This window comes from Lathyrus oleraceus, chromosome 7, assembly GCF_024323335.1.
Source record: "Lathyrus oleraceus cultivar Zhongwan6 chromosome 7, CAAS_Psat_ZW6_1.0, whole genome shotgun sequence".
Classification (NCBI taxonomy): Eukaryota; Viridiplantae; Streptophyta; class Magnoliopsida; order Fabales; family Fabaceae; genus Lathyrus; species Lathyrus oleraceus.
Window position 1 is genome coordinate 146,915,761 of NC_066585.1, and position 12,238 is coordinate 146,927,998.

The following is a 12,238-nucleotide window of genomic DNA, read 5'->3' on the forward strand; positions in this document are numbered from 1 at the left end:
TCAAAGGCCTAATTAAATATGTTATTGATACTTATATTTTCATTATTTTCATGTAGATTACCATGACAACAAACACCTCTAACAACATTTTGCGATCAAACCTTGACAAGGAAAGATTTTCTGGACTGGCACCGAAATATGAGGATTCTCCTCAAACATGATAGAAAGATGTATGTCTTGGAGAAACTTGTTCCTGAAGAGGAACCTCCTAGTTCTGCACCTAAGGCAGAAAGAGATGCTTATAAGAAGCATGTCGATGATGCCAATGAAACTGCTTGTCTCATGCTAGCTACCATGAACCCATAGTTTTGAGGGAAATAGAGCCACTCTAATTAACAACCTGACTATTCGATATTTCCGCCAAATATTGGTGTCCACCATTTTTGGCTGAGCAAATTCTAACAAGGTGAATGAAAAAGAACTCTTTTATTTGTTCGCCACATTTTTGCCACAAAAGTTGAATACCGTCCCTTTTATGCTATCTCAGATGCAGGCCATTGTCAATGTGAAGAGATGGCCGATTATTTTTGGAGGTTTAATAACCTCCATAGCAAGAGTCCTAGGACTCGAAGAAAAATTTTCCAGGCTAACCCTGCTCCTGCATCATGCCATTGACATAAACATGGCAAGGAGCATGAAATTAGTAAAACGAAGGGGAGACAGAAAATTTAATTTAATAATTGCAAATAATGTCTTATAAGATTTCTTCCTCCCAAATCCAAATCGCACAGATGCGCGTAACCCAGATAATTACTGTTATATTTATGATCTGGTGCCTTACCAAGTCCCCGCGCACATTTCTAAGAATGTAGCTGCTGGCGGGGACACCGATGAGGATCACGTTCTAGAGCAAACTGCTCCCGCTACTGACCCACACACCACACACATGTCATCTGAAAATGTTGCAGGTACATCCTCCAGCCAAATACCCAGAAGAAGAAATGTGGCACCAACCACTCTCGATGAGTTCTATGCTGAATTGCTGCGGTGTAGCGAACTAGACGCTCAACGCGACCTACAAATCCAAAACATGGAAGCTCAGCAAACTGAAATGATGTAAATCCTTCGCCAAATGCAGCATGATCAGTACAACTACGCTTTCAGAACCGAACAAAACATGTATGGCTTGATCGATGAAATGGCAACATTGACAATGCGTGTGGGGGACCTACAAGACTATACGCCACCTCAACAACCAGGAAATAGTGGACGTACACGTACACATGGCAGACGGCTCCAGTAGCAGGCTACCTAGGTTCTACCTTTCTCTCCTATCTTATGTCGTTGCATTGGGGACAATGCAAGATTTAAGTATGGGGGAGGAAGCTTTATCGCTTTTATTTATCACTTTCTAGGTAGATTTAAATTATTGTTATTTCCTTTTGTTATTTTATTTTTTTGTTAAAATGTCAATCGAGTCTTTATGCGTGGTGTCCGTTATTTAATAATTCTCCTATTTGCTTAAGCCATACAAATTTTTTGCAAAAATCTAGACTTAGAGATACATTACATCTTTTGAAAATTCTAACCTATAAATCAAACTAAGGTTGAATTGTAGAGATTTTGAAAAACTTTATAAGATCAGTATCATTTTAACATCTTAAATCTCCCAAGTATAAAATCGATTTTAGTACTTGTCATGCCATAACCTTAAATTCTATCCTTTAATATTCCTTAAGTAGTTTATCTAGCAGTCATCACCATCCTAAGCACACACTACGTAAGAAGTCGATGCAAATAAGTGTATGATCTCAGGCTTAAAAGAAGAAAAGATTACGAAATGCATAAAAAATGTTGTTCCTTCTAAGTTAGGGGACCCTCACCCGGTCATTTATCCTAACGGTATAACCATCTTTAACTATTATTTGAGCCAAAGTGAGAAAAAGAAAAAAAGAAATAATGATGAGATCATAGTCACTAACAAATTATCTTGCTATGAATGTGAAAGGATAATGGGCTTAATGTGACTGCGCCAGAATGAAAAAAGGATAAAAAGAAGGTTTAGTAAGGTAGGCTTAGGCATGACAACATGATTCGAATTGGTTTGTATAGGAGGGGGACTTATGGTTGCAATATTGCGACTATGTGTTCCAACGATACCCTTAGTGTGGAAGTAAGTACCTGTTAATGCAATTTTTGACCAAAGTAAAGTTTATAGACTAGAGTGAGTATCCGAATACAACTGTGTCTTTTACGAGTCTTGATACTGTATGCTGCAAAGATTTTCCAAAACTTTTTATTCATGTACGCGGCATTTGCTTGAGGACAAGCAAAGGTTTAAGTATGTGGGAGTTTGATAACCGAAAACGTATCGTATTTTTGGCTTCATATGCATTACTTTTTACTTGATTAACACTTATTATTACACAATATTTTATGTTTATTGTAAGTATTTATCGATTAAAAGATTTACAAGCAAGCAAAGTGGAAAATAGCAAAAAGGAAAGAAAAAGAGAAGAAAATGGAGAAAAATAGAAAGAATGGGCCACCATGCCTAATGGGCTTGTGGCGCCCATCATCTGGGTGAGTGGCGCCCGCTAGATGACCCAAAGAAGATGGTGGCGCCCGCCACAAAGAATGGAGAGTGTGGCGCTTAACCCTATATTGGTAGCGCTCGCCACGAAGTCAAAGACTAGTGTTGTGGCAACCGCCACAACCTAGTCTTCCCTATTATTTCTCCAAGTTTCTTGCCACAAATCCACTCACCTTTGGCTGCAATTTAGGGGAGTGGAAAATATATAAAAGGGAGTTTTATTTTTTGTCAGCTTTCTCTCTCTCTCTCTCTCTCTCTCTCTCTCTCTTCCAGTTTTCAACCGTACGCTTAATTTTTAATCAGATTTATTTTCTTTTAGTTTCCTAGGCAGTTTTTCCTACTTTGTAACAGTGATAGTTTCTCCACATCGAGGATTGTTGCAATTTATTTTACGCATTTGAATTCAATTGTAATGGTTACTCATTGCCGAAGCTTGCCGACATTATTTTATTTGAAGAATCAAGGTTCAGTTCCAGTTCTCAATTCATAATCCAGGTTTTATTTTGATTGCTATTTTATTTATTTATGCCTTATTGCATGTTTGATTTTCCGAATACCATGTCTGTTACCAGATCCATGTCCGGCTAAACCCTTAGGTATCAGTATGTAAAGACCGTCGAAACGACGAGACTCGTAGATGGTCGGTGTTGATTTTTATAAAACTTATTTTTCCGGTTTTAGTTTCTTATTTTATTCAAACTGTTTTTTGTACGAGAGTACAAAACAAACAAAGGTTACAATCAACAAGAACGAGAGTTTGAGATTTTAACCAGATAGCTGAAACTAGGCATTAATCCTAAACACAACGAGAGCACTTTAGGATTAATTAGACTTTGTTCATATTCAAAAATTACTTTAAATTCAAAATGAGACCACGAGAGCCAAACATTCTGGTTTAGAAGTATGGTCAGAGTCAATAAAACGAGAGTGTGAGACTAAGTCCTTTCAATAAATAATTTCTACTGAAGGATATTTTGACCAAAAAGATTACACCAAATATCTATCGAATTCCCGAAGTTTGATGCGTTACGTACCGATATCCCTTTATCAAATATCTTTATTAATATTCTGTTTACGTTATAGTTATTTCTCTTTACCCCTCCAATCTTAGAATGATCATCAACCTTAGATTTACATAGTAACAATAGATAATGATACGTTCAATTATTAGTCCTTGTGGGTTCGATAATCTTTAAAACTACGCGATAGGACTGTGCACTTGCAGTCACGATTCCCATAGACTTACTAAGTCGCGATCATTTGCTTTTAACAAAAGTTTAAATTTGAAAGAGGCACAAATGGCCCAAAAGTTTGAATGGGTGTTAGTTCTTTTTGTCTTTTTAAATTTTAAGTCAACATGATTAGATTCATTTATAAGTTTGATTGAGAAAAGAGTTTAAAAATGCAATGGCATAAGGCCAAAGTTTCTAATTTACAATAAGGTCTAAGTTTAGAAATCACAAACAAAGAAATTTTTGAAAGGGGGGAGAGATTTGAAATTTAAGAAGTGGGAGGAGTTGAAGAGACTAATCCTAAGTAGAAATTTAAAAGTTAAGAGTTGAAAAGATCTGACCAATGGGATGCAATCCAATAGACAAGAATGTCATATAGAAACCCATTTTCCCTTTGGACTTTAAATCAAGCAATATCAATAAGCAAGTAGCAAAATGAAGAGCAAGACATCAATAAAAATAGCCACATCCAAGCAAGCAACTTCATAGTCTTCTTCTTCTCATGTATCAAATGACATACTCCTTGATTGGCTCAGAATAAGGCATTAGACACAGGTTCAAAGTAACAGTTGTATCAAGACCATATAGAAGATGAATTCATGTGGATCCTAATACTTGCATCAGATGAAAGCTCAAATCATAATAACTTGGTTTTAGAAATGTTGCCATTGGCCAAGTCCTTTTGCATAGGGAATATTGCCTAGTTCGTGTTGGTGTAAGCCCTAGAGGCCAATACTTTTGGTACTTGTATCGAATTATTTATTAATAATAAAAGGTTTTTTCTTTTTTATGTTTGTTTAATAAAGTCCCTAGAATAACTAGTCCGTTTAATGTATCAAGTGTGACTTAATCATGAGATCACATTAAACATAAGGACACTATTCTTAAAGTATCCGTAGTCGAGCTTTATTATGAAGTGGGATAACATTAAAGCATTAAGACTATTATGTATATAGACTGATGATTACATCTCATGGGTCATGGATAAGGAGTTATCAAGTCTTAAACATAGGTATGAATATTAAGAGTAATATTTATACTAGATTGACCCACTATGAGAATACTATATAGAATGTTATGCAAAGTGGCATAAGTTATTCTCATGGTATTAATGGTGTATACCACCCTTCGACCCGAAACCACTATGGACCCTAGATGTAGAGTCGAGTGCCTTATTACTGATCAAACATTGTCCGTAACTGGATGACCATAAAGACAATTGATGGGTACTCCACGAAGCATGCTAAGGGACATGAGTGACCTAGATGGAATTTGCCCATCCTGCGTAACAGGATAAATGTCTATGGGCCCAATATTGAACTGGACAAGGATGACACGGTCTATGCCTTGTGTTCAATATAAACATAAGGGCAAAAGGGTAATTGTACACATAAGTATTATCACAAAAGGATTTGTCAGATCACATGACATTTTCGTGTCTTGGGTAAAAGTGATGTGTTGCTAGATACCGCTCATTGTTTATCATGTTAAATACATGATTTAATATAATTGCCAATGCCGCGAAAACCTACAGGGTCACACACAAAAGGACGGATTGATGAGAGATAGAGTAACTAAGGAATACCGTAATGTACGGTGTACTTAAGTGAATTGTAGAACATCGTAAGGTACGGTGTACTTAAGTAGAATACGAAATATGGTAAGGTACCAAACGCTTAAGTGATTTTGGCATATTATAAGATATGGGCCACATACACTTGAGTGGGCTTTTTAGCTTGCAGCCCACACAAGTGGTTCTATAAATAGAACCCTTGTGTAGAAGCATTGGTGCAGTTGAAATTTCGTTTCTCTCTCTCTCTCTCTCTCTCTTACTCAAAGCCTTCATTCGTAGCAGCTAGCACTGAGATTGAAGGAATCCGTTCGTATGGACTGAGTAGAGGCGTTGTCATCGTTCAACGTTCGTGATCGCTCCGTAGATCTGCATCAAAGGTTGAAATCGCCACAAGAGGTAACAATTCTATCACTGATCATGCCTATTCGTAAGGATCACTAAAGGAGAAATTTTAAATTCCGCTGCATTTTGGATCGCTCTTCTCCTTCAGTGGTATCAAAGCCACTTATGAAACCATGCATCTGATAGCTGTTTATTTTCTGTATTTTCTGTATTAATATGATTAAAGGACAGAATGAATCAAAGAATAAACGAGTAATTAAATTTGGCATCATGTGTGTACGATTTAGATGATTGATGTTGACTATGCTTCGGAATCCGACATTAGTATAGTGAAGCAGTGATACATCGATCGTCCATAGGTTATGCAATTGAGATCGATCAAGTTATATATATGATATGAGTAATCCTGATGAAAAATACGGTATATATGATATACTGTTTTTGTTTCGTTCATTCAAACACTTAATGGTTGTTTTCCTTTGGGCGATCAATGGTCGTTTGCTTCTTGATCCGACATTAGTATGGTGAAGCAATGGCGTGTTGATCAATCATACTGAATCAACAATCGAGGTGTGTTTGCCGGTCTGAAATTGGTGCATTAGGGTTAATGACGGCACAAGGGTTGTGTTATCAAAGAGTTATGCGATTAGGGTTGTGACTGCGCAAGAGTTGTGGTTTAAAGTATCAAGTGTTGATGCGAAAAGCTATGTCGATTTCAAATGAATTGTTCATTAAGAACTTCGGCCAGGGGCGCTGCCCCTTCAACCTCGCAAGGGGGCGCTGCCCCCTTGACCCCCGTCGTCCGCTGATCGGTCAGCGGAACCACCATTCGTTGACGGGGCAGCGGAACCCCCGTCCCGTTGACCAGGCAGCGGATCCCCGGCTAACTCTGCGTAGTGTGATCGGTCGCCGAAATTTAATTTGGTTTTAATTAATTAAAAGAATTAAAATTAATAATAATAATGTGTTTATTATTATTGTCTTGTGGTGATCGGTTATGGCCTTAGTTTTCCTTTATTTTATTTTGTATTTTTAAAATACGACCTGCGTGTCGTGCCTCTCTTTTAATCTCTTAATGTAACTTCTTTTCTCATCTCACTCCCTCGTATGTAAAACGAGTTTCTTTTATGTAATGTAATGTTATGAAGAAAGAGAAGAATTCAATATCAAAGGAGGACAACCTTGAAGATCTTGCTTGGAGAAGCTTAGATCGTTATTAGGTTAGCTTAGGTTCTTTCATTGGCTTGGGAGAACAATTGGGCTAGGGGCCATAACTGTTTCAGTATGTATGTTGATGCATGTGAATGTATGTTGATGCATGTGAGAGACAATTTATATGATAAATAAGCCGGTGAGATCAGAATAATTGCAAATTCTCTCAAATTAAATATTAAGTTTATGCTTTCCAAGTTTTAGCACTCATCAAGACTAGTATCGAATAATGTAGGTTTCGCCTACGCGAGGTGCATGTTCTATATTATTAAGGTGCGGTGGGATGATTGTAATATCCAATTGCTAAAACAATGGATCAAACTTAACTAAGCAAATTATAATAAGATTATATATGTTTAGAAGCAAGAGTTGGAAATGATCCATGTGATGGATTGGAATAAGGAGTTATTCATCCAACTAAAATATTCGAGTTGTATTAGATACAATTGGAAGGAGTTCCTACCTAAATAACCTAGTTTTGGGTAATCCGCCTACGCAGACTTAAAACAAAGTGAAATGTGGATCTCGACCCACTACAAAATCTTCCAACGGGATTTTCCGAATCAAATGGTGAGGGTCATTTGTTTTGAATAAAATAGTGGGATCATATTTAATCAAAGGCCTAATTAAATATGTTATTGATACTTATATTTTCATTATTTTCATGTAGATTACCATGACAACAAACACCTCTAACAACATTTTACGATCAATCCTTGACAAAGAAAAATTTTCTGGATTGGCACCGAAATATGAGGATTCTCCTCAAACATGATAGAAAGATGTATGTCTTGGAGAAACTTGTTCCTGAAGAGGAACCTCCTAGTTCTGCACCTAAGGCAGAAAGAGATGCTTATAAGAAGCATGTCGATGATGCCAATGAAACTGCTTGTCTCATGCTAGCTACCATGAACCCATAGTTTTGAGGGAAATAGAGCCACTCTAATTAACAACCTGACTATTCGATATTTCCGCCAAATATTGGTGTCCACCATTTTTGGCTGAGCAAATTCTAACAAGGTGAATGAAAAAGAACTCTTTTATTTGTTCGCCACATTTTTGCCACAAAAGTTGAATACCGTCCCTTTTATGCTATCTCAGATGCAGGCCATTGTCAATGTGAAGAGATGGCCGATTATTTTTGGAGGTTTAATAACCTCCATAGCAAGAGTCCTAGGACTCGAAGAAAAATTTTCCAGGCTAACCCTGCTCCTGCATCATGCCATTGACATAAACATGGCAAGGAGCATGAAATTAGTAAAACTAAGGGGAGACAGAAAATTTAATTTAATAATTGCAAATAATGTCTTATAAGATTTCATCCTCCCAAATCCAAATCGCACAGATGTGCGTAACCCAGATAATTATTGTTATATTAATGATCTGGTGCCTTACCAAGTCCCCGCGCATATTTCTAAGAATGTAGCTGCTGGCGGGGACACCGATGAGGATCACGTTCTAGAGCAAACTGCTCCCGCTACTGACCCACACACCACACACATGTCATCTGAAAATGTTGCAGGTACATCCTCCAGCCAAATACCCAGAAGAAGAAATGTGGCACCAACCACTCTCGATGAGTTCTATGCTGAATTGCTGCGGTGTAGCAAACTAGACGCTCAACGCGACCTACAAATCCAAAACATGGAAGCTCAGCAAACTGAAATGATGTAAATCCTTCGCCAAATGCAGCATGATCAGTACAACTACGCTTTCAGAACCGAACAAAACATGTATGGCTTGATCGATGAAATGGCAACATTGACAATGCGTGTGGGGGACCTACAAGACTATACGCCACCTCAACAGCCAGGAAATAGTGGACGTACACGTACACATGGCAGACGGCTCCAGTAGCAGGCTACCTAGGTTCTACCTTTCTCTCCTATCTTATGTCGTTGCATTGGGGACAATGCAAGATTTAAGTATGGGGAGGAAGCTTTATCGCTTTTATTTATCACTTTCTAGGTAGATTTAAATTATTGTTATTTCCTTTTGTTATTTTATTTTTTTGTTAAAATGTCAATCGAGTCTTTATGCGTGGTGTCTGTTATTTAATAATTCTCCTATTTGCTTAAGCCATACAAATTTTTTGCAAAAATCTAGACTTAGAGATACATTACATCTTTTGAAAATTCTAACCTATAAATCAAACTAAGGTTGAATTGTAGAGATTTTGAAAAACTTTATAAGATCAGTATCATTTTAACATCTTAAATCTCCCAAGTATAAAATCGATTTTAGTACTTGTCATGCCATAACCTTAAATTCTATCCTTTAATATTCCTTAAGTAGTTTATCTAGCAGTCATCACCATCCTAAGCACACACTACGTAAGAAGTCGATGCAAATAAGTGTATGATCTCAGGCTTAAAAGAAGAAAAGATTACGAAATGCATAAAAAATGTTGTTCCTTCTAAGTTAGGTGACCCTCACCCGGTCATTTATCCTAACGGTATAACCATCTTTAACTATTATTTGAGCCAAAGTGAGAAAAAGAAAAAAAGAAATAATGATGAGATCATAGTCACTAACAAATTATCTTGCTATGAATGTGAAAGGATAATGGGCTTAATGTGACTGCGCCAGAATGAAAAAAGGATAAAAAGAAGGTTTAGTAAGGTAGGCTTAGGCATGACAACATGATTCGAATTGGTTTGTATAGGAGGGGGACTTATGGTTGCAATATTGCGACTATGTGTTCCAACGATACCCTTAGTGTGGAAGTAAGTACCTGTTAATGCAATTTTTGACCAAAGTAAAGTTTATAGACTAGAGTGAGTATCCGAATACAACTGTGTCTTTTACGAGTCTTGATACTGTATGCTGCAAAGATTTTCCAAAACTTTTTATTCATGTACGCGGCATTTGCTTGAGGACAAGCAAAGGTTTAAGTATGTGGGAGTTTGATAACCGAAAACGTATCGTATTTTTGGCTTCATATGCATTACTTTTTACTTGATTAACACTTATTATTACACAATATTTTATGTTTATTGCAAGTATTTATCGATTAAAAGGTTTACAAGCAAGCAAAGTGGAAAATAGCAAAAAGGAAAGAAAAAGAGAAGAAAATGGAGAAAAATAGAAAGAATGGGCCACCATGCCTAATGGGCTTGTGGCGCCCATCATCTGGGTGAGTGGCGCCCGCTAGATGACCCAAAGAAGATGGTGGCGCCCTCCACAAAGGATGGAGAGTGTGGCGCTTAACCCTATATTGGTAGCGCTCGCCACGAAGTCAAAGACTAGTGTTGTGGCAACCGCCACAACCTAGTCTTCCCTATTATTTCTCCAAGTTTCTAGCCACAAATCCACTCACCTTTGGCTGCAATTTAGGGGAGTGGAAAATATATAAAAGGGAGTTTTATTTTTTGTCAGCTTTCTCTCTCTCTCTCTCTCTCTCTCTCTCTCTCTCTCTCTCTCTCTCTCTCTCTTCCAGTTTTCAACCGTACGCTTAATTTTTAATCAGATTTATTTTCTTTTAGTTTCCTAGGCAGTTTTTCCTACTTTATAATAGTGATAGTTTCTCCACATCGAGGACTGTTGCAATTTATTTTACGCATTTGAATTCAATTGTAATGGTTACTCATTGCCGAAGCTTGCCGATATTATTTTATTTGAAGAATCAAGGTTCAGTTCCAGTTCTCAATTCATAATCCAGGTTTTATTTTGATTGCTATTTTATTTATTTATGCCTTATTGCATGTTTGATTTTCCGAATACCATGTCTGTTACCAGATCCATGTCCGGCTAAACCCTTAGGTATCAGTATGTAAAGACCGTCGAAACGACGAGACTCGTAGATGGTCGGTGTTGATTTTATAAAACTTATTTTTCCGGTTTTAGTTTCTTATTTTATTTAAACTGTTTTTTGTACGAGAGTACAAAACAAACAAAGGTTACAATCAACAAGAACGAGAGTTTGAGATTTTAACCAGATAGCTGAAACTAGGCATTAATCCTAAACACAACGAGAGCACTTTAGGATTAATTAGACTTTGTTCATATTCAAAAATTACTTTTAAATTCAAAATGAGACCACGAGAGCCAAGCATTCTGGTTTAGAAGTATGGTCAGAGTCAATAAAATGAGAGTGTGAGACTAAGTCCTTTCAATAAATAATTTCTACTGAAGAATATTTTGACCAAAAAGATTACACCAAATATCTATCGAATTCCCGAAGTTTGATGCGTTACGTACCGATATCCCTTTATCAAATATCTTTATTAATATTCTGTTTACGTTATAGTTATTTCTCTTCACCCCTCCAATCTTAGAATGATCATCAACCTTAGATTTACATAGTAACAATAGATAATGATACGTTCAATTATTAGTCCTTGTGGGTTCGATAATCTTTAAAACTACGCGATAGGACTGTGCACTTGCAGTCACGATTCCCATAGACTTACTAAGTCGCGATCATTTGCTTTTAACAAAAGTTTAAATTTGAAAGAGGCACAAATGGCCCAAAAGTTTGAATGGGTGTTAGTTCTTTTTGTCTTTTTAAATTTTAAGTCAACATGATTAGATTCATTTATAAGTTTGATTGAGAAAAGAGTTTAAAAATGCAATGGCATAAGGCCAAAGTTTCTAATTTACAATAAGGTCTAAGTTTAGAAATCACAAACAAAGAAATTTTTGAAAGGGGGGAGAGATTTGAAATTTAAGAAGTGGGAGGAGTTGAAGAGACTAATCCTAAGTAGAAATTTAAAAGTTAAGAGTTGAAAAGATCTGACCAATGGGATGCAATCCAATAGACAAGAATGTCATATAGAAACCCATTTTCCCTTTGGACTTTAAATCAAGCAATATCAATAAGCAAGTAGCAAAATGAAGAGCAAGACATCAAATAAAAATAGCCACATCCCAGCAAGCAACTTCATAGTCTTCTTCTTCTCATGTATCAAATGACATACTCCTTGATTGGCTCAGAATAAGGCATTAGACACAGGTTCAAAGTAACAGTTGTATCAAGACCATATAGAAGATGAATTCATGTGGATCCCAATACTTGCATCAGATGAAAGCTCAAATCACAATAACTTGGTTTTAGAAATGTTGCCATTGGCCAAGTCCTTTTGCATAGGGAATGTTGCCTAGTTCGTGTTGGTGTAAGCCCTAGAGGCCAATACTTTTGGTACTTGTATCGAATTATTTATTAATAATAAAAGGTTTTTTCTTTATTATGTTTGTTTAATAAAGTCCCTAGAATAGCTAGTCCGTTTAATGTATCAAGTGTGACTTAATCATGAGATCACATTAAACATAAGGACACTATTCTTAAAGTATCCGTAGTCGAGCTTTATTGTGAAGTGGGATAACATTAAAGCATTAAGATTATTA